The 23,622-nt window shown below is 42.4% G+C and overlaps 1 protein-coding gene and 1 long non-coding RNA gene across 2 annotated transcripts in view; one reads left to right on the forward strand and one right to left on the reverse strand.

The window, feature by feature from the left end:
* The window catches only part of HTR4 (5-hydroxytryptamine receptor 4), a 142,107-nt gene that overhangs the window by 107,578 nt on the left and 10,907 nt on the right, over nucleotides 1-23,622 (forward strand). The window lies entirely within an intron of this gene.
* LOC141929297 (uncharacterized) lies at nucleotides 20,858-23,420 on the reverse strand. Its single transcript, XR_012624995.1, has 2 exons — nucleotides 22,296-23,420; nucleotides 20,858-21,296 (listed from the first exon to the last, which is right to left on the reverse strand). It is a non-coding gene; the product is annotated as an uncharacterized LOC141929297 (long non-coding RNA).

Consider the following 23,622-nt stretch of genomic DNA (forward strand, 5'->3'; position numbering starts at 1 on the left):
CCACTCTGGTTATGTGCCTAAACTGGGACCTCTCTCTTGCCCCAGAGCAATCAGTGGAGAAAGGCAAACTCCTCCAGAATGGAATTCACAGTACCAAAATGTGGGTACTCCATCTCTGCAATCAAGTGTATCACACAGATGTATTGCTAATCCTTCCCTCCAACCCCCATTTTAAGTCAGCAGAAGGAGAATAAAATCCCAATCTAAAGATCATGCAGCTCCTGATATGATGCTCTCAAAATACTTGATAGACAGATTCAGGAGAAGTGTAAGGGTATTGTTGGGCTGAAAGGAAAAGGCTGTTTGTTATTAAACTAGAGATGTAAGCAAATGCAGAAAATAAGCCAAGGCTGTTAACTGTGCAAATCTTTTCCTTCTTCTCACAGTTTGCCCTAATGTGTAATTCTTTTCCTCGTCATTCAGTGGAGCTGCTAATTCACTTGTGTTTTGCACTAACCTCCATGTCTTCCACAGCTTGTGAAACCTTATTTAAACCTGAAAAGTACTGACTGTTTCCTTACTTGTTCTGTCCTTTTTTGTTTGGCAAATAGTTTTGACTGCACACTCCTGTTCCAGTATATGCTGCTTTATTTATTTTTTATAATTGTTGCAGAATAAGGTCTAGATCTGCCACACCTCAGAGAAATAAGGGGTACAGCTGATGCTTACATTTTTTAAAAAGTATAGGATAAAAACCCATCATCTCATGACTTTCTGATCAGGTTCTTGGAAGCATACCTGTAATGACCTGAAGATATGGGTGGAGATAATCACCTCAAGGCTGGAAAGGCAAACATAGGTTGTCTTCATCCCACTACAGCTAGATTTCAGCTACCTGCTTCTCTTAATTCCCCAAAACTCCCTTTTTGGGCAGGTGTTGGATGATCAGAATCCCCTTTTCTGATCCCCATGAATTGTTTGTAAGTGGGAGTCTATCAGGGGAAGGGACAGTCAGCAGAGGATGAGGCTTGTGTGTAAGCAAGGACAGGCAGCTGAGCAGAGATCTGGCAGCTCAGCACACCCGTGGGTCAGGAGGGGAAGAGGTTCTCTCCTGTCCACCAATGAAGAAATAGAAGGAATATCAAATAGAAATAAAGAAGTGACCTCTTTGTTTGACATGGTGTGGTCACAGGCTATGCTGTAGCCTGTTCTGATGTGCCAAAGTCAGGAACATGAAAATAATCAGAAAATTCAGGGGGAACAATGCACAAAGTAACTGAAATATTTGAAAACCTGCCTTATGGTGAGAAATTCACAGATAATCTCTTATTTGTGCCTAAAGGGGAAGCTGGTCTTTAATCAAAGCTTCCAGAAGACAATCAAAGACAACCTGTAGTATAAAAGGCAGTGAAAAGAGGATCCTGTAGCTGAAAGCTGAAACTAGAACATTTGTACTGAAAATAAAGCACAAATTTCTAACAGTGAGAGTAGTTATTCAGTCGAGAATATTATCAAATGCAGCATGGCTTTTCTTTTACTTGTATCTTAAGAAATTAAAGATTCCCCTCCAAAGGATACAACTGGTTGAAACATCTAGCAAGGTCCTGTGCTATACACACAGGGTGTTTTTCATCCTGAGGGCAGCCCAGGTGAAGAGAACAGTGACATCAAATCTACAGCAGGGACCAAGGCCTGCCTGTAAATCTCCAAGTACCTTGTCAATGGGGAAAAAAACAAACAAATCCATCAAATCCAAGGAAATCCCTGCTTATGAAAAGGCCTAAGAAGCTCTCAACTTCTCCACATCAGAACTGCTGCTGTTTATATAGGAAATTTTTCTTCTCCATTTGCACTTTATCAGGCTCTTGTTGGCTGGTCAGGAGAAAAATGCAAGACTAGGAATGGGAGTTACAACTCCTAAGTGCATTAAGAAGCACTGGTAATTCTCTGTTACACTTCAGAGGATTGGTGAGAGACCAGTAGTACCTTGTTCACAGCCAACAGCAGTATATTTTTAACGTTAGTACCAGGTGCTGGCTAGCAGCCAGGTATAGTTATAACTTTACTAAAAATTAAATAGTAACTGCTGTATTCCAGCACTGCAGTCTGACAAAATCAAGGAGCTCAACTACTACTCCCCCATCTGTACTTAAAAAAGCAGACCGACATTTCCAGCATACTAGTGCTGTCAAAAGGCTCAAGGATCACCAGCCAGGGATCTCTGGCAGGTCCGCATTGCCTCCATAGATCAAATTTCTTAGCAGTGAACATGTCAGTTATCATGGATAGAAATTAAGTGGCCTAGTTACTAGTCCCTAGACTTTTGTTTGAGAGATACAGGTTGTTTCCTCAAAAGAAGATCCTCAATCAGACCAGCTGGTCTGGTGGTACTCATGAAATTAGCAGGAGAAAGACAGTATATAGCTACCAGATCCCCTCCTAGAGCAACACTGAAGACCTTTTGGAAAATGGGCTCAGCAGAGTGTTCCTGCCTAAAATCATATGAGTGAGACAGGAAAAGGATATTCTTGAAAAGCTGAAAGATTCCCAAAATGGTTTATGAAAACAGGGGCCCCACTTGATGGCTCATACAGTTCTAACCCACTTACCACCACTACTGTAAAAATCAGGTTTTCCCTTTAGTGGAATGTTGGGGATGTAGCACTAACTTTCACACTATTGGAATATAACTATTTGCTGTTTAATGTCGGGCTAGTTGGAAAACATTTTCCTGTTAACTATCTCTGTGTTTTTTCCTTTCTCCCCTTACTACCTCACTGTGTCTGTCTTTCCTCCTTTCTGCTCTAAAAGTGGCTGTTCCTCTGTCTCCAAGCTCCTCCTGCTCTTCTGCAGTAGACCAGCTCCTGTCTAACCATGAACATGCTCTGTAAGTCCTTTCTTTTATTACTGCAGCTCTATGCATGTGTCTGTTCAGTATTTATTGTAACACGATTTAAAGCCTCATTTGATGCATAGCCTAAGATTTGTGCAGTAGAGGCAGAAACCCGAGCTGAATGGGGATGTTTCACCCAGGACACTGAGGGTGGGCTCCTGGCTGCAGGATGCTGCAGACAGCATGCAGCTGGAACACTGCCTTTTGGTGATAGTTGTTCTCACTCAAAGGACTGCATTACAATAGTGCAGGGTCTCACCCTGTAGGTACCACACAAAGCAGTAAACAAGATACAGAGGACAGTAACAAGCTGGGATTATTTTCATATTAGAGCTGCACACCACCATTGTCATGGTTTAACCCCAGATGGCAACCTAATCACCACACAGCTGCTCACTCTCCCCCCTGGTGGAATGGGGGAGAGAATCAGAAGAGTAAAAATGAGAAAACTCATGGGTTGAAATAAAGACAGTTTAATAAGTAAAAGCCATGAATGCAAAGAAAACCAAGGAACTCACTCACCACTTCCCATCAGCAGGCAGGTGTTCAGCCAGGAAAGCAGGGCTCCATCACGTGTAGCAGTTACTTGGGAAGACAAACGCCATCACTCCGAATGTCCTCCCCTTCCTTCTTCTTCCCCCAGCTTTATATGCTGAGCATGATGTCATATGGGATGGGACATCCCTTTGGTCAGTTGGGGTCAGCTGTCCTGGCTGTGTCCCCTCCTAACTCCTTGTGCACCCCCAGCCTCCTCGCTGGTGAGGTGGGGTGAGCAAGTGGCTGTGTGGTGCTTAGGTTGTTGGCTGGGGTTAAACCACAACAACTGTGTATCACAGAATGTGCTCGGGACAGAAGAGCTCTCTGTGGCCCTTGGCTGGACCAAGCCTGACCCATGCATAAAGCATACAGGACTTTTAATAATTTTTAGAGTTTAGATACAGCCATGAGAGGTTCTCACAGGAATGTGGAAAGCTCCAGTAACTCCAGTATATATCTTAAGTCAGTTAAACCTTCTGACAGCTCTGAGGCTTCCTCTTCCCCTCAGATGGTGTGTAGGGTTCCAGCTGGGATGGGACAAGCATCACGGGAATGCTCCAGGGGCCAGACACATCCAGACACACAGCTCCAATTAGCTCAACATTAAAAAGGAAGTGTGAAATTGGCTTCCTGCTCAAGATGTTTATGGAAGGAGGGCAGGGAAAAGGAGCAGAGCTCATTTCAGGACCACGAAAATCCAGGTAGTCACGATGACCATCTCCTTACCTTGAAACTGGGATGAGAAGTCACAAGGACTGATACTTGACCAGACTTTTGCATCTTCCATCAGGAGACACAGAACGCATCTGACCCTTCAAGTGCCCACAACTGCTCCAGCATCTCAACATTACCAATCCCTCCACCTGCTCTCCAGACCATGCCCTCTGCACCCAGCCAGTGAAGCCACCTGGGAAGATTGCAGCCCCCAGTACCCACAAAACCTCCAATTATCCCAACAGATTTGTGGCAGGCGGGAGGTTTTGCCTTTTCCCTTCAGTGCTTTTGTTTCTTCCTCATTAGGACACACAGATACTGAAGAAAGGCAGATTTCAACAGTTGCTTTAAGACAGCAGAGTTCAAAGTGGAGAATGTAGTTTCTGCCATCTGTAACTTTCTGTAGCCAGGTGCCCTGGCTAGGACGCAGCATATGCAGAGTCAGAGCTGTAATCAGGCTGCAACCTGCTCCCTGTATCAGCCCTCAACCTGCTTTTGAGGTTTCGCACTGCAGAACTCTCAACCACTGATGGAGAACTAGCACCATCCTTTCAAGGGCTGTAAGAAATAAAGGACATTCCTCAGCACAAGGGGTTGCCAAAATGCCTTTTTGAAAGCAGACAGTGGAAGCTGCCTAAACTGCTAATTTAAAGTAGACCAACATGAAGTAGGGACCCCAGGCACAAAGAAGGCATCCCTGGCTAAACAGCTGAGAGAGCACACTACTACAAGAGAAGAAAAACCTCAGTAACTTCCAGCATCCCCCAGTTCTTGGCTATCGCTGAAACTTGAAGGATTAGGAGGAGACTCCAGGATGTTTCAGAGCTGGTTTGACTGTCCCTATCCCCTGGATACACTTGTAGGTACAAAAGCACCCATGAAGCAGAACTCCTCAAAGGAGAGATATTCTCACCCTTTGCAGCATGCACGATGGGGAGAGCAGCCTCCCAGCCATAACTGCCAGCATCACCCCACACCATTTCTTCCCCAATGGACTTGGTTCCTGTACCCCCAAGGCTATGACAAGCAGCTCTGGTTTTCAGCAACATTCAGGTCCTTCCCCAGCGCCACAGCAATTTACAGCTAGATGAGCAGAGAGGAGAGGGAGCACCATGTCTCTCTTGGGAGAGAGGAAAGACAAAGGAAAGCACTTAAAAGAGCCCAGGTACAAACCCCATAACTCCCAACCCACAGAGATTTCCTCAGCTGAAATAACTGTCAGTGAGAACAGGAGTAACACAGCTATCACCCCCTCTCATCACTATCTTTTATACCTTTCCCTCACCTTTTCAATGCTCTCCAGGATAACGGAGCACTAACAGAGCTCCTTCAATCACCACACCCACTCCAGCACCCAGAAGTGCTGCTCTCCCACCCTTGCTCTTTTATTTCTTCCTCTCTACCAAGGCACTTGGTGCTAATGAGGAGTCAGGCTTCCTGCTGCCCTACCCATCTCCCTGCTCTGCAGAGACAGCTGTCTCTGGTAACCCTCTCCTGGCCAGACGCTGTACATAAGCACTCTGCAGCCACATTTCAGCTATAAAAAGGACACTATTCTACAGCATTGAAGGGCACAGTAAACAGGCAGTATCGCAATTAAGGGAGAGCTCAACTGCCTACAAACTCTCTCACTGGGAATTATAATTTTGCAATTTACTCCTTTACCTAAGCCACTGCCTAGGACCTGAAGGCTGAACTCCACTCCAAATCCTTCTGCTCACTAAGCTGCTGTCACCAATGCCAGCCTGCCTGAGCCAATAGGATAGGGCTGGAAAGCTGAGACTCACTCAGACAGAAGTTTGGAGGCTCCTGCAGGTTTTGCGTGAGGCAGGTTCATAGCTGTTCTGGTTCTTCACATTTAGGGATCTAAGAGGCTTTACTGGGCACTCGTCATTAGATGGGGGTTGAGCACAGAGCTCAAAGGTCTAAATTTCAGATGTAGATATCTAACGTGTCTGTTATTCCTTCAGTTCATTGTGTCAAGTGTTTGTGAAATGTCCTCATGTGAGTTTTTGTGTCTGCTTTCCTCCCTCTGGCAATTTCTCCACTGTGCTTTCCCATCACATGACCACATGTGCTTATCCCTACACAAACATTGCTCGGCATGTCCATCACCTAAGCGTAATCCATCTTGGTTGCAGTTCTTCCAAAAAGCTCAACTGAAGAGAGCAAGCAAATGGTGATCTACAGTCTCCAGCTCGGTGTGCTGCTATCTCTGCTTTACGGTGAAATAATTAACTCTGCCTGGAACAATCCAAGCTAACTGAGGTGCTGCCAAATCCTGTGAGCCACTAACACTTGAACATAACACCTCTCCACTTGCTCTGCTAGTCACAGAGAAGAAAATCTTGATTTTCCATAGTATAGTCAATTGTATCTATGCTAAATAGTTACAAAGCCTTACCAATCTGGTCTGCTAGGATTTTACACTTTCCTGGTCAAAGTGAAAAACACCTCCCTAGAAGTCAAGTCTACAGCAAAAGTAGCTCAGTTTCAGAACACAACGAGGAGCAAGGACAAAAAAAGGCAAAATGCTGCTGGCACAAGCCATTTCATGTTGTGTAAATCAGCACAGTCCACTGCCTCTTACACTGCTCTGCCTACCTAGCAGCAATCAGGGATCTGACCCCATGGCTTGGCAGGCTCCTTCACAGGATGGACTGCTGCTATCCTGTTTGTGAGATGTGCAGAGATGTATCTCATAATTTCATGTTGATAAGACCAGTCCTTATTTACCACAGTCTTTAAGGTCACTACTACTTTGATTAGGGTCTGCAAAAAAACCCAAGCAGGCTGCCAAGGCAATCTCTGAACAACATGATTCATTCGGAAGTGAATTCAGCTGTTCCAAAATGTGGAATTGTGATGAAATGAGAAGCCCTGGCAGGCTGCTATGATAGAGTTAGTTAAGAACAGTACTTTGGTTAGGGCTGCCTCCCTGTTTAATGTGGATTGCTCCATTTCTTTTGTTAAGGAGGTGAGTGACTGCTTCTGTGTCACTGGAGAAAGATAATGAGAGGTTCACTTTGTGAATCAGAGCAGAGAGCTGGAGCATCAGGGCAGAATGATCCTGCACTACAATATTTTGGTACAAGTAATTGCTGTTAAAAAAAAACTTGGTAGCTCCTTTGGCCAGGAAGTTACACTTTATGGGGTCCCTAAATGGAACTCCACAGGGCTGGGCAAAGGGAGTTTTCCAGCAGATTCATTAAGCCATTGCTGAGCTTTGATGAATACCTACAGAGCCAGAGCAACATAAACATGCTCCTACATTCCTCGTCCCTTGAACAATTCTTTACAAAGTTTTGACAGCATACATTTCCTGAAATACTAAAGCAAGCAGATCCATAGCCCCCAAAAAATTGTAGTCAAAAAGGAGGATTGACTGTACAATGATTTCATAAAAAAATACAGCACCTTGCTTAAATAAATTCCCTTCATGGGCCAAGAAAATTCAAAGTATTGCCAAATCAAATTGCCACTTAGAAAATCCATGCTCAAACCTATGCAATGTTTTCTCTGAGATAGTGTTGTCCTTTAGAGCCCTTTCTATTATAATGTCAATAGAAGATTAAGTTGTTTATATTTCTATGAGATAAATGGACTCCCTAAATGCTATTTTAGCCCTTGCATTAACTTATTCTAAAAATCTGAGTTACTCATGATGCCATCCTGAATTGTTAAACTGAAGGTAAAAAAAGTACGTGGTAGGGCTGCTCTGTGTATGTGAGGGTGCAGAGCTTAGGGAGGGCAAGCAGCTACTGCTAATGCAATGCATGAGAAGCAGTGGGGTCCTCCAGTCAGTCCCCAAGGCTGATGTAGGCTGTGCCTCAGAGCTGTGATGGAGCTATCGTGTCCATCCCAGCTGGCCTGAAGGCCAAAGTCAATACCCAGAGGGCTGTCACAACCAGCAAGCACCTTTGCTTTCCTTCTCATGGCCATGGCACGGGCAGCTCTGCCAGAGCATGGCAATAGTCTTTTGGCCAACCCCATGAGCCACTGTCACCCTCACAGGTTATAGCAGCTCTGGGCCAGTTTAGCATGGGCTAGAGACAGAACTGAGATGGTAAAACTGCTTCTTGTTCTTCTGCTTCTCTTTTTGTCCTTGTTTATGTCCCCCAGTTGATTTTGTCGCAGTTGTTATTGATGAGATACTCAGTGAGGGTGCAGGAAAGTTATTCGAGATCCTGCTGGGGTTTTTTTGAGGCTTAAAAGCACTGAGAGGAAAGCTGTCAGTGCTTGTCGTAGGAACACAACTGATTCAAATGCTTCAGACATCAGAAAAAGTATTTTCAGCTTGTAACACAAACCTTTTCCCACAATAATCCTTGGAGACTGCAGGTAGGACACCACTGTCAAGGAGAAGGAAAAGCTCCTTTTTGTCTTTCTTCCTACTTTAACAATGCCTTAGTGTGATAAGGACTATCTTTGGTGGGAGTTATGGCTGTAGTCACACAGTATTTGTCTTGGAAAGATGTTTCAGGAACACAAATGAGGGGCTGCACAATTTTCCAAAGCATAAATCTTTCTGTTTTGAAGACGGGTCTCAAAGAGCAACTGGAAATACCCAGCCTAGAACTGGCTTCCAGCTGGAAAGGGCAAGAATAATGATCAGTGCTTCATTGCAAGGAGCACACTGGGATTAATTGGAAAGTGGGTATCTGGCAACTTGCTTGGTAGGTGCAGCATGCGCATCGTGCCCTGCGAATGCTACGTGCTTGGTCTCCAGGAGAAATTAGCATCCAATGTTGCACAGCATTTACTAACTAGTCCGGGAGGGGAGCGCAGTATGCTCCCACTGCAACATCTTGACTTTAATCAAAAGTGAAGGAAAGAAAATGTGCCAGTTTATGGGAGGAATCAGGAAAAAGAGGAAGGCTTTCCTTTTTTTTCCTGTTAAACCACAGAGTAAAAGAGGAAACCAGCTCGTGTGTGTGTGTGTGTGTGTGTGTGTGTGTGCACATGTGCTTGTGTCACTATACTCCACTTGCACCTCTGCAACAGCCTCCTTAGCATTTGCAGGGAAGAGCGTGCAGGGGGCTGACTGCCAACTGTAGCAACAGCAGCAGAAGACTGTGCAGCCAGCAGCACCTCCTTGTCTTTTCCTCCAGACAACCACAACGGGAACTTCAAGGGTGCTTTTCTTTAAGATGGCAGGGATTTCTCAACTGAAATCACACCTCCATTCTCATTTATTTCAACTAACGACCTGGGAGTTGCGCTGTGTTTTAGCAGGACACTTGAGCATGTAGAAGAGCAGGGCACGGGACGGGTCCTTCTGCAGAGTCATATCCTGGGGATGAGAGCTGCTGCACCATGGTGCAGATGGCAGCGCCATTTTCAGAGCTATAAACAGTATCATTGTCATAGCTCTTTGAATGGTACTGCCATATGTACCGGAAAACCAGCATTTATGTTTGTAAGGGCTTTGGGCCAGCTGGATTTTCTCCCCATTTGGATGAAGCCAATTCCTGAAGTATGAATGAAAGCTGCATGCTGCTTTGGAGTAATTCCCCCTCAGTACTTATTTTTGAGTCTCCAAGGATCATCACGTTCTCATCAGTCTCCTAACCTGCAAAACTCAAGTGTCCTGCACATGGAGAGATTGCTGATGCATCTAACCTCCCTGCTCAGTTCAAGAAGAAGCAGAAAGTTAATGGAAATTTGATAGCAAACCAGTCGGGCTCTGCATGTTTTTCTTTAGCAAGTATTGTTCTTTTATGGTAAAGTGTATTTGACTGAGTGTATATGTCTGCGTGGTTGGGTGGGTGGAAAGAAAGCGCTCCTCTTAAACAGTCTTCAGGGGTTGCATACCTTGCCTGGTAGCCAGTGCAGCTCACGTTGTGCTGCCCTCCACTTGTATTGCTGAAGGAATAACAGCCATGTGCAAAATGAGAAAAGCATGACAGCAAAGGCTGCCACAAATCAAGTTGACGAGCAGAGCCCAGCACTGCAGCAGTGTCAGGGCCACACTGCCCCGGGAGCTCAGGGGCTGCAGTCTGCTCAGGGGAGTCCCCTGCCTTTGCTCAGCCTTGTCCTTTTGCAAGAGTTTTGCTGTAATGTTCAATTTGTTGTTGATCCATCTTTTTTTTGGCAAAGGAAAAGGGGAGGCCAGTAGCTCTGGGCTTTGTTGAGAAAAGAAACTCGTATGGCCTGTAAAGATATGTAGGCAGGTGGTAGGGAAGGAAACTGAGCTGCTTTTCCAGGAGCAGTGGCCCTGTGTTGCGCTGGTTTTGCTCTGGCACGTTTGTTTGTGCTGATGTGCCAGATTTCCCTGGGCAGTTGGTCCATAGCTGGGGATGCAGAGGGGGGCCAGTTCACAGGGTGTAAATGTTTATGGAACAAGAGTGAAACTGTAAACTCCCCTGGGCTGTGGCCAAACCTTTCAGCTGACAAACGCCAGATACCTCAGTTTAACATTAGTCTGGTTTCTACTTCAGAAGAGCCTACAGAGTATCTGAGAGCCACGGGACCAGGCAATGTGTTTCTGATTCTGTGTATATAATATCAGCAATAGATTATGATGACTAACAAGTCCAGGCATTTGTGACAAACATGCAGTTTACTTGGCCACCCGTTTAGAGACGTATTCTAAGGACTAATTAATTCTTTCATTTTCTGGATTAAACTATTGTGCAAAACATCCCATCAAACAGAGAACATTATATGGTATGTTACTGTAATTAAATAAAGAGATAACTGAGCTCAAGAGATGCCCGCAACACTTAATTAAGATTAATTAAGCAACATGATTTACAGCTGGAGAAGATGAAACTGAGCAATTCAAAACTGGCTAGACAAAGCAGCTGTGACATGCTGAATTCATGAAGGCACATACCGGGAACATGTTGTTCACTAACGCTACTATGGCAGCCTCACCAACCACATTTATTTAATGAGGTTGTGTTGGCCCTGGAACACACCCGTTTTTTCGGCCAACACAGGCATACCTGTTAAACAGCTAGGAGTTAAAACCTTGGCATCTGGAGGCTTGGTAGCACAGCTAAAGCCCTGCCAAAATATACACAAGATTTCCTTTACAAGCCTCTCTGAGACAGCAGCTAGATGAGTGTGTTCTTAATTTCTCTGATCTTTTACTCTGATAGCATCACAGTTTATCTGTGTAACAGAATCATCGCACTCCAGACACACCAGCTGTATGAAATAGTTGTGAGAAATTAGCATTTCTTAGCCTATTCAGAATGAAAGGATAATTCCAGTAATTGGTGTCATCCGTTCTTACTTCAGGAGAGAAATCTTAAGTTGTCTCTCCTATAAAAAGAAAGAAAGAAGCTTAGTTGTTCTGGGTCAATTTTTTTTTTTTTTTTAAAAAAAAAGGTAAAAGCAAGCTAGTGATTTTTTTTTTTTTTTTACAAGAACTGGGGAATCCCTGCCCAGAAACCCCCATTTGACCTATTACAGTGTCACACCTTTTGTGCCTCAGCTGTGATGTTCTCTTGCTGTACAAGTGCTCAGAGCGTGCCAGTGTCCCAGGCAGAAATGAGCAGCTATTCTTGGGTCTCCTGATACATTTTTTTTCTCAGCTTCTGGTTTTTCAAACCTAATGCCTGTATAATAGATGATCTCAATAGATAGCCTCTCTCCATATTTTGTTTCTCAGCCATGACAGCCTCATTTTTTTTAAAGCAGCTGTTTCATTAAGCCATGCATCCTCCTAAATAGTCCGAGGTCTCAGTACCGCAGTGTCCTGGTTTTGTGTCCTCATGGCGTGTTCACAGACAGTTTGGGAATTCCCAACAGAGTTAAGTGGCAGTATATTACCAAGTTTTGTAGCAGAAACCATGTTTTTCAGACTGTTGCTAATCACTGTGAGATACTGCTTACTGCTTTTCAATCACTCAGAAGCTGTAAAGCTCAGCAAGAAAAACACTCTTTGCACCAATGTAGTCAGCTGAAATTACTTCCATGTTGGTAGCACAGATAAAGTACTTTGGGTGATATATGAGGAGACGAGTCTATCTGGAGCCACCAGATCTGTGGTCCTGTTTGAAAGTAATTTCCTGACTGCATTAGAAACACAGGGACAGTACAATCACCATCTCCGCTTGCTAAATAAGGCTTATTTTTCAGGTAACCCATCCTAGACTCCTCTGCTACACTGTAAGGGAAAACCTGAGACATTTGGCTGCAAGCTCAGTGTGGAGATCATGATATATAAACACATTTTATGGGTCTGCAATAGCAAATGATCTGGGGGTCAAGTAAGGAGGTGAGCTGGTTGTTACATCAATGACCTTTGTAATCCAAAAAAATTGCGTGTGATCAAAAAAATTTTCCCTTCCAACTGAAAATATTCTATTCTATTCTATTCTATTCTATTCTATTCTATTCTATTCTATTCTATTCTATTCTATTCTATTCTATTCTATTCTATTCTATTCTATTCTTTTAGTGTGAGCAGCTGGAGTAGAAACTCAGAGCTCTCAGGGTCACATCTGCCTTCGAAACAGGAACATTTAACAACGAGCTCACTGTTGATATTCTCAGTATCACAGGGGCTGTTTGGAAACTTATTTTTATTGCTAAGTATGGTTGAAATCACATTTCTCAAGTGTGCTCATTAGCCAAGGGTGTGACAATGTCCTCCCCAGATAATACTGTTCTCAGATACTGGTTCTGAGATAGCACAGTTCTGGATGGAAACCAGTGCCACCCAAAGGTAAATATTTGGGTTTGCTCACTTATAAATAACAAGTGATTGCTAGCACAAGCGAAGGGCTTAGAGGCACAGTGTGTGAAAACCATATGCTTTGACAAAATCAGAGATCTCTGCTCTAGAAAAAATCATTTCACTTTTAAAAGTAATTAGTACTGTGAGACCATTCCAAGAAGTGTAAGCGAAGGATTTAGGATGATCACTGATAAAATAATAAAGAACAAATGTCTCCAAAGTCCAGCACACCTCTTATTATTTATCTTGTAAGGGCTAATACACCTTCACATTTTTCTAAAAAAAAGAGGGCAAAACCTTGTTGTATTTTATATGTGTAGCAAGTGTCATGCTAATCATGCAGTTGTGTGATCTTTTGCTAAATTATTGGGAAAAGTGTATCTTAGATTGCCTCAATGTAACACAAAGAATTGTAGGTACAAAACTGGGTTTATTTCATAAGAGACGGACCAGTGATTGTGTAGTTGAGCCAAAACTTAAGTCAGTTACATTTGAAACTTGCTGGATAAAATGCAATTTTCTGTTCCATTTGCTACGTGTATCATTGCTTTGCTTTTCCTCAAGAAGGGGAACAAACATAAATCTGAGCAACATTTATTTACCAAAGCAGAGGCTAAGGCAGAGATTTATAGACTATGTTGTCTTCTCTGAAGCAGAAAATACAGATGCCCAGGAGCAACCAAGGAAAGGGATATCATAACCTTCAGAAGTTTCAACTTATTTGTTTGCTTCTGCACTTTACATTTGAAGGCAATATATAAAGCAATGGACGGGTAGGGTCTGCCAGTTTTGTGAGACCTAAAAGATAATCATATCTGCAGAAGGACTAAAAGAAATCACAAAATAGCAAAAGTAGCCTAGTGTTAACACCAGATATAGGCAAATAAAGTATTTACACACATACGTACAAACACAGAGAGACCCAGACAGAGGGTGATATTCCTTCAGCTTATGCCACAGCTTAGAAAAGCTGCAGTATGGTGTGTTCAGTGGTGCATCTGAATTACTGTACCGCATAGGACTGTGGTGCTCTGGACATCAGGTCCATAGGTTGAAGGGCTGGGGCCACCAGTGAGATTCATTATGTGAGGGGGAAAAGAAATCACTTCTGTGGTTAGCCTGGCTCAGGAAAAACGGCTCTGTCTGAAGGAATCAACCTCCAAGGCAGCATGTGCAGATAGTCTCACTGTGGCGGCAAACAGCACAAAAAAGCACAATCAGATCTCTTAAAAAAAGTTTAAGTCCTTATCTGAATGTTGCCAGCATATTTTCATAGCTCTGTTTGACTGTCAAAGCAGCATTTTCTCTTTAAACATCCTCCTTCAGCCTGGGAATCCCTCGGACAGCAGCGGCCTTCGAGATGCCATTAGTTACAAAGATGGGGCAGAGCTCAGCCAGGTAAGCAGATGTCTTCAGGGAAAATGCTGCGAGGACATGGTCAAGATCCCACCCTGTAAAGCAAACCTGGCCAATACAACCTCGCTGGCTCAGGCTGAAGGACCTAAAGAAGCATAAACTGAGGGAAAACACAGATGGGGTTTTGCTTACTTTATGTCTGTTTTCGGTTTTACATTTTAAACATTCTTTGTTTAAATAAGATACTGATATTTCTTGTGCTGGATAGATTATAAAGAAATTCCTTAAGTAAGCTCATAGCAATTCTCATGTAGACAGAAGTTTCACTTGTGGATCGAAGGGAGATTTTGCACCTGAGGCTTACTGGGACATCCACGCTTCTTCCCAGGCACCGTGCTCGGGTTCTTGTGCTTTCTGAACGACTTGTGCTGGGGAGAATGGTTGCACCTGTGCTAAGACATGATGAGACTTTGAAAAATCCAATCTTGCAGAACAGAATTTGCCACAAGATTTGGTGATTTTGGGCTTATCTGTCCCATCTGAATCAAATCAGTCTCTTGATTCTGAATCTGTGTGATATTTAAAACATAAAATGACTATTGACACAGCACAAATGACAAGTATATTTATGATCTGTCTTGACAGTTAGCATTCAAATTTAGGTACCACATACTGTTGTGGTTGTTCTCTGTCATTTGCAGGTGTAACTATGATATGTGACTTGAATGCCAATGAAAATATATATTCCGCAGACCCATTGCAACGAACTCCAGAGCTTCACATATGCTTAAAGGATTGAGACCTGGCTAAGTCAATCCAAAGACTCAATATTCATAAAATATTTTTGAATTGGTTTCTGCCAACACTTCACTTTACATCAAGTAGAATAAATGACTAATTTCACCTGAACCTTAATTTTCCTACCTTGTATTTCTGCAAGGAAACTGAAAACTTAATTGTGTCAGCAGAGGAAGGAATATGACTTTATCAGCAATTATTGTGTGCATTTCTCCCAGCCAATTACCAGATATTTTGATTGCACTAGTTACCTCCTCCTATGATCAAAATCAATACATTGATCAATACAGCTCTAAAGTGTCATGTTCCAATCTACAAGGCATTTGTGTAACAGGGGATCTCAAAAGGGATTGCCTAGGGCTATTTTTACTTTGTTAAACTCACCAGAGAAGAAATATCTGCTTTGATTATGCTCCTTAGTTCCTTGGGTTCCTCTCACCCTCCTAAAAATTAGAAACTTTGCAGCTATGCCCTTTCATCTTTAGATTTTTGCCTTTCCTGACACTTGGAGAAGCATCCTTGGACATGGTGTATTCAAATGTTCAGACTGAGCTTGACATTTTTCATTTGGACATCTTCCGAAGGGATGAGGTTCTGCTTTCTATGAGAATCAGATGAGAAAATTTTTTCCTTAGGTCCTTCTTTCACACAGAAGGTCAGAGGGTCCCTGAGCCTGGAGGGGAGCAGTAGCTGTAATCACTTGTACAAGATCCTCACTAGCAGATGTCCAGGAACTAATCCTGTTGAGATTGGAAAGGCTGAAGTCAGATAACAGGCTATCATCACAGGATGTTTGGGGATATAGCTAACAGAAAATGGGGACTTAGCAACCTCTGAATCATATTGAAATGAAGAAGCTGTCAAAGGCACCTCCTGTCCTCCCCAGCATACTCCTGAAGACGATCTAACCTAGCTGTGAAATAGCTCTTGGCAGGGAAGGCAGATGAGCAAACGAAGCATCATCCTTCCTGAAGAACAACAGGGGAATGAAAACACAGCCACCAAGCAATATGTACTTATTGGCTTATTTTGGTATCGGTTTTAACTATACTAATAATGAGGAGCAACTGCCTATGAAAGCAATGCAGGGAATTAATGTTTGCAAATGGGGCAGGTATAGGAGGACAGAGTAGTAGTAGAGCACAGAGGGTCTGCTGCTGCCCTCAGTGCACTGAAAGAAAATGCGGTGTCCATTTATCAAACCAAGGCTGTCTGGAGGAGAATATGGAGATTTTACTCAAATTAGCACCCACTTCCAATGTCACCATCTGTGGTATGACATTTAATCCTAATAAAATGCTTACAAAATAAGATTAGTTATGAGCACAGCTCAAAAGTTTGCCATGTTAATATTTTTCATAATATGTTGTGTAAAGTTTTACGAATTCATACCCAGTGGGCTGTAGAGAGAAGCAGTCTAAAGTCAGAAATGTGCTAGTTAATGCATATCATAGAAATATTAATTGAAAAACATTGAGGAAGAAGGAAAGAGGAGTGGCAACTCCCATTCAACACAACATGGTGAAACACGGTGTTTGCTATCTGAGCTGTCCTTCCCTGGGAGCAGGATGGATGGCTGAGAAAAGATAACAGCTACTGTAGCCAAAGAAAACTTACCTTAAATTAGTAAGACTTACTACAACTTAACCTAAAACAAAGTAGATACTAGCTGAGATGTGAAAAGCATCAACAAGGATCTTTATTACTCATTTTGATCTTAATACTGGTTTTTGTTATTTAATTTTTGTGCCATTGGTCCATTACCAGAAAATATAATTTTCAGATCTTACCATTAGGTGCCTTAAGATATGTACAATTTCACAACACCACTTTCAGGTTATCCAGAAATTACCAGGATACAAAACCATAGACATTGCATGGGCACGTGTGTGAGCCAGCCCTATAAAAAGCAGGAAAGGATGATATGTACCCTGGTGACCAGAAAACCTACCAGCAGGCTGTAGAGTAGGAGGGAACGTGCGTGAGCCCCAGATGCTGTGAGGGAGTTTGTGATAGTTCGCTATTCAGAAAGGAACTTAAACTAGTGACTGACATTAACAATGTGCATATGCTAGACTTTTGTTATAAAACACATAATTCTTTATAGAAAGTCTTGTTTTGACATAAAAAGTTCTGCAATTGCACACACAAAGTAGACACATGAAATGATGAAGAATTTTTTGCCAGATTTCAACTGCAATTGTCATTTCTCACTGGATATTTCACTCCAGAAAAGCCACCCATTTCCCAGACAGCTGCAGTTCAAACACTCTGACACATGTTTGAAGCCTGACAAACAACAGTTAGTCTTGCGGCTCATGGCTGCTGGTCTGAAGTACATTTGGAAATTGTGGTGTCTCCATTGCACAAGGAAACTGCTCCAAGGTATTTTGCCACTATTTCATTCCACAGCTTTGATAAATGGCTTGTGTTTTTTTCCTACCAGATGAAAGATCTAATGATGCCAGTTGAAAGATCTCCATTTATTAAAAAAAACATTCATTATCTTCCATTTGAATATTCTTAATTGATCCTGCTTTTACTTCAGTAATTGAAACACCTTACTTAAAAAAAACAGAAGCCTATTATGAGCTATTCCATCTGCAGGTAGTTATAAACTGCTCTTAACATGATGTTGTGTATTTCTAACCTAAGTGAGCACTTCCAAGTACTCTCCTAATTATCAGATTTGGACCTCTTATGAATGTTGCGTTAATTATGGTGCAAAAATGAACTGTAGGCCAAAATCTGCAGGTAATTAGAGCATATAATGTAGTGCCAAACTTAACATTAGTGAGAGAGAAATGGAAAGACAGAGTTAATGTGAGAAAAAGGGGAAAGTACCCATCTTCTGCAGCACAGCATTGAATGGCCTTACTTGTTTATCCTGGTGTTTATAATTAGCAAATGGATTTAGATCACTGAAAACAAATAGCTCCTTCACTGATTTTAAAGTTAGCTTAGTTTCTGCCCTTCAGTGCCCAAGTGTCTGTTTCTCTTGTGGAACCATGAACTATTATAACATTAGCAAGGTGAAAATTTGTGATGGACAAAGTCAACATCTTTGGACTGACTCCATCATCTTGGTTGCTGTGTGGATCCCATGTTTTTCATCACCAGTCATTGTCACATTTATGTTCATAATATCCAAAGTCCAAGACCTTTTGCTAAAGTTGAGCAGGACATCCTGCGGTGGAGAATAGGCAAATTTATAAACATCATTCAGCTCAAGCAGCTGAAAGACAGAAGCATAAGGAGGCTGGAAAAAGAGCAAATTCCAAACTAGGAGATAGGACAAGCGTAATTAAGATGACTGTCAGCAAAGCCAGTCAGTGATGACATCTCTTAGCACATGAAGTAGTCTCTTGAGGGAACCACTGTAGAAACACTCTTTGACCAAAATCAAGCTGGATAAAGTAATGGCAAGTGGTATAGCCCTATATCAACAGAGAGGTGGCACACAGTAGCTGATAATCTCTGTCATATCTCTAATGCCTCTACTGGACTTGTTAGAATGAGGAAAAAGTACCTTTCAGCCCAGGTGCTTGGGGACCTTCCTGGTCATGCCTTCTTCAGACCCTGCTTCACCCTGACATGAGATCCAAGGCAGCTTCTCCAGACATTGCCTCCGTAGCTCTACACAAAAAGCAAAGCAGGCTTATCTTTAAGCTATCGCACCATATGCTGATATTTTGCAATAGTCGAGTTCAGCAATCAAGGTGAGGGGGGGTCTTCAGCCCTCCAGTGGGGTCAGGAGGGGCATTAGCTAGCATCATCTTTCTGCTTAAGATCCACAGTGCTGCTCAGCACCCAGAGCTGTGGGGGAGAGAGTTGGGGGTGCCAGTGCCCCAGCAGGTCTCCATGAATGGGGTGGAGGGGAGCAGAGAGGTGGCATCCCTTGCACATCCTGAGTCGGGCATAGGGGTGCCTGTGATTCTCATCCTTACATCCAGGAAGAGGTGAGATACAAACTGCTCATCTTCCTAGCGAGGGGCGAGTGAGATGCATTTGGGCTGTACTGGAGAAACATGGTAGCTATTGTTCCGACAGGATCAAAACTGCTAATGGTATAATGAGGCTGATTATTTTTAAAGTGAGGTTTGGTGTTTGAAAGTTGCTGAGTTTCACAGCCCTGGAAGGCACAGGCACCTACTTGAGCATGGAAGGGAAAATGCAATCAAGCCACAGGAGCACAGGGGCAACAGCAATGAGAGTTTACCAGCTCCCTGGGAAACAGAAACCTCATTCTCAGTTGAGCATTGTTGCTTGGGTCAGGCTGACAGCAGAGAACAACTTTGGCAACCGTGATGCTGTGTTTTGGGTTTGTGGTTATTTGGTTTGTTTAAGGTCCAATTGAGCCCTGTTGGCTCATGTCTGAATAGCCACCGAGCCATCAGCAGCTCAGTGATTCTGGCTCATGGCAGAGATCTGGTAACCATCTCCCAAAGTATTAACTTTCTCAATGGTGACACTGTTTTATGCTGAAAAATTTAACCTGTTCAGCTGCTTGCTACTGAAGGTTTGGTTTCATAAGACAAGATCTAAGAAATGGGCAGGCAGGAAGAATCACAGAATCACAGAATCATCTAGGACACAGAATCGTGCCAGCTCAGCATCACAAGCACAGTGCTGCAGAACTGCAGCATGACCATTACAGTGCAGGGAGGCTTCAGCCTTTTTAGTAAGCACTGCTAAACGAACCAGAGGAAAGGTGGAATGTAATTATTGTGACTGCGCAATGAGAAATGGGAGGTCCAAACGAAACTCCATCTCCCTGTTTCTATTTCACCAGCCTGAGAGCATCATTATGGTCAGTGACCCAGAGGCAGGATATTCCCAGCCTCTGAGGGTGCGAATGATTTAGTGGAGGAAAGAAGTTCTTCAATAAATAAAACACCTTTCCTACAGCTGTAGGTTGTTCTGTCCTGGAAAGCATTTCTGACATTTTAAAATTGAAACAAACTGTTTTTATCTAAGAGATTAATTGCTGCTGCTGGAGCACCAGGGCCCTGAACCAAACTATGATTTAGTTGTACCAGACACTATTCGTATCTGAAATGACACAATGCTTGTTCCAAAGAGGCTGAAGTCTAAAGAGAAGGCATACAAAGGAAGTATTATTGCCTCTATTTTATCCACAATGAAAGAAGGCTCAGAGAAATGGCATGGTTTGCCCATAATCAAACAAGAATTGTTGGAAAAGCCACCTCTGCAGTCTTGAGGTGTCCTGAGTCCCTGGTAATCTTCCGTGAACAATTTCTTAGAATAGCTCACTGAAGAACTTAGCTGATCTTTGTTCTTATTAGCACACATTTAGCATTTGTCTGTTTGCTTAGCATTAAAGTATCTGTAGTCATGTTCCTGTTTTTAACTTTTGATGTCTATCAAGAATGTAGTCATCTTAAGAGGTTATTATTTGACACAAGAATGAGACTTTATAACATCATGCAAAAGGTTTTAGCCAGTACCTAGAGATAATGACATACAGAAATGTGTTCCTTCGGCCCTATTTTTTATTGAATTCAACTCTTTGCTTCTTTGCTGATCTATGTGAAATGCCTTGGGTGACTCAGGCCAGGCTCCTAATTAGTTATCTTCATTAATCAATCTCTATCTAATGTACTTCCTGTGCCAAGTGAAGGGTTGTGTTCAGCACTCTACCGGAGAGGCCAATGTGATTTTCCTTCATTCACGGAACAAGCGTCTTCTGAGCAAAGGAGCAGTGTGCTGGGATTAGTTGTTGAAGATAAAGCAGCTTAAATGTGTTCCTATAATTTTTCTTAGACCAAATTCATTAATAGAGCCTGGCAATAAAAAGAATAAAAAAAGGAAGATATAATAAGCACTTGCAGTTCCAGGGAAACAAACTGATTGGGTCAAGTTCAGCAAATGTTTTCATCAGAAGAGAATGAAAAGGAAACAAGATGTGAAGTGTTTTGACATTTTATTTCAAAATCATATTTCAGTTTATTATTTGCCTGTACTTTTAAAAGGAATTAAAAAAAGATATGCTTCTAGTGTAAACACAAAAATAAATGAACTGGAGGTTCATTTGTTTTAGTCTTGTTTTGCCAGAAACAAACATGAAACATTTCTATTGTGCATCAACCTAAAGCAGTAGTGCCTGAGTGATGGTGCGGTCACATATCCACTAGGCATTATCTGCACACCTCCACTTTTGGAGATGAGGACATCCCTCACATAGCTACAGTGACTTTCCTCATACTGTACGGGAATGCCTTGGCCCTTGTCTGACTGGGATGGTCTGGGAACGTGTCCTGGAGCTGCAGGTCATTAGAGCAAGCGGCAGCCAGAGCTGGCTTGTAAGAGTGAGAGAACAGGCGAGCTTCAGCTGAGGAAAACATCCTTCAGGAATGATGGAACAAAGGAAAAAGAAAGGAGAGAAACAAGTGTATTGATGGATGCTTTCTTTGTTTTCTGTGACTTGTCAGATACGAAAAAAGTCCTTTTTTTTTTCCCAACGGTATGTTTCTCTCACATGAGGGCTTTGCTTACTTCAAGAACTGTCTGCTAATTTTAAATCTGAGGAGGCACGTAGAAGTCTTACAAAATGTACTGAAGGCTGGATTATGTGGGCTGGAGACAGCTGTTTTTAAAACCTCTAACTGAAATTTAGTAAAGAATGATGAGTGCTTAATTCCAGCTCACAAGGTCTGAACAGCATTATTTGATTTAAAGATAATTAAGATATTCAATGTAACTGCTCAGAGTGGAAAAAAAACCCCAACTTATCATGAGATAGAGACAAATTTGTATTTACATTTAAAATCAACATTGCTGTCATATCCATATAAATAATTTAGCAATCCAAATGTTTTCATGAGATCTGGATTTTCATCATTCAGCTGCAATAGGAAAATGGGACTTTTGATGGTATTTCTGTGGATTTTGCCCATGTTTTCCCAAAGGACTGCATCATCTCAAAGGAGGAATGGTCCACTGATATTTGCTCCCCTTTACTTAAAAAAAATAAATAAATAAATAATAAGACTAGGACAGAATTCAAATTTGACTAGGACAGTTTAGGAATTTAGGAGTATTTTCTCCTTGGTGCTGATGCTGCTTGAGACATTAAGTCCACTGACTAGATGGGTTTTACACACAGATAACTGATGATCCCTCCCCAAGACTGGAATAAAAGACATTCAAGGCAAAGGAAGGTCCCTGTTGTCAGGCTTGTTGCAGAGGATGGACTTAATTTTTTTTGCCACATGACTGTGCTTTCCTGGGCCTGGCTGCAGAGAGACAAATACCGACCACATCTGGTCGGCTGTTTCTCCACCAGAGCTCCAATAGGTGATTCAGCAAATCATCTACCCAGCCACTTCACTCAGATAATCATACCATATCTTTATGGGCTCTGCAGGCTGTCAGCTTGCAATGAAGAGAAATAGTCATAGGAGGAGGGGATGGAGACATTCGTCTGTCGTCCAGACGAACTCCGCTCCCAAGCAGAAGCAGCAGCCGGCCATAATGACGGCTTCACCATCCCCACGCCTGGGTTCGTCTGGTTTGAAATCCAGCTTCCTCCAGCCCTCTTGGGTGGGAGCCCTGTGCTTGAAAGAGCACAAGAGACAAACATTAAGTATATCTCTACAGAGTTAAAGGAATATATCTGATATTTGAGGGAGTTCTCTTGGAGCAGTTCTCGTTGTGTTTTCTGAGTTCATGCACTCTTTTTATATTCATTGGTTTCCTGTACATTTAGAAGATAAATTCTCTCTGAATTGGCTTCTGTTGGACAAAGCAGGTCACAGGTAGTCATGTGCAGGTGCAGTGAAAGACCTACCTTTAGTAAACTCACCTCCGATAACGTGCTGGTCTCCTCTGGGCTGCATCAATCAGATGCAGCACAAGCATGATACACAATAAGCTTAAACCTTATTGCTAGGAAATCCTGCAAGTATCTTGCTCATCTCGGAAGAGAGGAAGAGATGAGAAACCCACAAAGAAACAGCAGGACCTATTCATCCTAGATCTATTGTTAGTTTGCAGCATTGAATATGAAATTGATTTACGATGTTCTGCTATGTTGATACATATCAACAAAAAGACAACGAGCTTGTAACATCTGGTTCCATTTTGCCCCAGGAATCGTGTTGAGTAGATAGGGGTTATTCTTCTTATCCTGTTATACTGATTTTCTACTGACGGCTAAATGTGGAAGTTCACTTTAGTGGCTGGAAGCATGAGTCATTCACTCAGAGATTACAGAGTTACTAGAAAGCTTTTAATTTTATGGAGTCTATGAACCTAATTGTGAGAGGGACAATTCTGCACTGACCTTTTGAAAATTAAATATGCAGCTGTATTAAAATCAAATGTTTCATGAAAATACATTTAATTTGGATTATGTGTATTAATTTTTTTCAGCAGAAAATGGGAGTGAAACAACATATTTTTTTCACATTTCATTTTGACATTTTGTGTATTTCAGATTTAAAAATTTTTTTTGCCTCTTTCAAAATGAAAAATGTCACACAATAAAATAATAAATTCCAGAGATTCTTGGATTTTACATTTATATTCTTCTCAACTTTCTGACTGTTTCCCAAGATTTCCCAGTTTTCCAAAATGTCAAAAGCATCTTTTCAGGAAGACAATAGCATTGTCATCTTTACCCTTAGCTCCTGTAACCCTGGAGGGCACTCCAACGCCACAGGCTCTTTCC

Source organism: Strix aluco, chromosome 13, assembly GCF_031877795.1.
Source record: "Strix aluco isolate bStrAlu1 chromosome 13, bStrAlu1.hap1, whole genome shotgun sequence".
Lineage (NCBI taxonomy): Eukaryota > Metazoa > Chordata > Aves > Strigiformes > Strigidae > Strix > Strix aluco.